Raw genomic sequence first — 2,036 nt, forward strand, 5'->3', positions numbered from 1 at the left:
CCCGAGCTCTCCTCCTCGCCTGGCGCGATCTCCGGCGCGAGCCTCCCAAACTGCTTTATAAGGCGGGCCGCCGCTTTGATCCGCCCACGTCAGCGCGTCGCAACCCCACCGGGTGGCCCCGGCCGCGCGCGGGGGGCGGGGGCGGGGTCCCCGCGGACGCCACTGACCTGCGGCGCCCGCCGCTCCAGAGAACTTAGTACTCTGTCGAGTTACAAAGGGGGACTCGCTCACTACAGCTGGTGTTTACTAAGCGTGCGTGCTGCGTGCCTGCGACACGCGTGGGGCCCGGGTAAGGCCCATCTCGAATCGTCGCAGCAACCAGGCAAGGAGCCTCAACTGGCAGGGGGAAGTCAGACTTGGGTCTCAGTCTGGAGCCGGGGCATCCTTAGGTGTTGGTCGCGCAGCGTGGTTACTGTAGACGTCTGAGGTCCCGAAACCTGCCTTCGTGTCCTAGTCCTGGTTTTTCGGGGGGCCATCTCTTCTGGCCTCTGGTTCCAGTTGTGGAAAAGGAATCAACGATCCTGCAAGAGAAAGAGACACGAGGACTCCGCGCTACAAAGCCCGCTGTAAACCTTAGGTGTGGAGCTGGGCGGCGTCCCAGCCGTTGGGGTGACTGCTGGGGAGTGTTCTGGACACAGGGGAGGGGGAGCAGAGGAGGACTGGGTTTCCTAAGTTAAAGGAGCCTAGAGAGGTGCCTCCTGCGTCGAGTAGCCCAGGCGTGTGGTGCTTCTGGGATCCCCTCGCTTGGCCTTCCCTGAGCAGACCAGCTGCTTACCCCACATCACTGCGATTTCTAATTGCCCATCGGGTGCTGTGGGTTCATCCATGTCTCCCCCTCCTTCTAGGGGCCTCAATCCCAGGACGTCCTCAAGGATAACTGGTTCATTAGCAGAAAGGGAAATGGAGACTTAGTGAGGACACGGAGCCTGTCTCAGGTCCCCCAAAATGCCTGACATTCTTTTCCCCATTCTTTGCAGCTGCAGATGAAGTGGCACTCCTAGGCTGCCTCACACCCAGCTACAGGTACCTCCACATACAACACAAACATCTGGGCCCGCAGTGCCCACAGCAGCCTCCCAAAAATACCAGTACTCCCACACAGCCAGTCCTCACACACAGGCTGGGGCATATCACCCTGCATATGGTTACAAACACACTCGGGAGATACCAGGACATATCATCTGCCCTCACACACAGTAGCACAGAGGTGTTAAATGGCCGTACACACATCATGAAGGGGAGGCTGCACACAGACCACCTGCGCGCACACAGTTCACATGCAAACATGCATGAGCTTCCATGCACACACAGCTCCCAAGTGTACAATGCCAAACATGTACTTCTGCACACAATCACAGGGATATCCTTTGGAACATACGCTGGGACACCCCCATCTCTTATGCCAGAACACTGGGGCAATCTGATCAAAAAAGCAGTGGAAAGACAGTGGGGCTTGGGGCATTGAGGAAGGGAAGGCGGGGGCTATTCCACCTAAGAGGCAGAGAGCAAAGGCCTCCGGGGGCCCAAGAATGTCTTTAGCTCCCCTGCCCCAGGCCCCCTGGCCACTTCAGTCACAGCCATTCCAGGTGGTCTCTGTCTGATTGGGATGTGCACCCCTCTGCCCATTTAAGAGGCTCAGTCAGTTGCCTCCAAACATTTGCAGCAGTCCTCCTGCCAGAAATCCCCTCTGGCTCCCAGCTAGAGTAGAAATGGAAGAATTTGGAGTCATGTAAACTTGGATTCCAATACAGATTTTGCCCAATTTTATTTTTAGCTGTGTAATCTTGAGCAAGTTGCTTAAATTCCCCAAGACTTAGTTTTCTCACCCACAAAATGGGAATAATACAATCCCATGGAATCCTCTACTTCTCCAAGATCAGGATTAGTATTCCCATTTCACAGATGTGGAAGCTGAGGCTCAAAAGGGAGCTGATATATTAACCCAGATCTCTGGCTCAGACTCCACTATGGCTGGTGGCTCCCAGTGAACACATGGGGGAAGGATAGTGACTTTCCATTGTCTTGTGGGGAGTTGA

This window comes from Gorilla gorilla, chromosome 9 (assembly GCF_029281585.2).
Source record: "Gorilla gorilla gorilla isolate KB3781 chromosome 9, NHGRI_mGorGor1-v2.1_pri, whole genome shotgun sequence".
Taxonomy (NCBI): domain Eukaryota; kingdom Metazoa; phylum Chordata; class Mammalia; order Primates; family Hominidae; genus Gorilla; species Gorilla gorilla.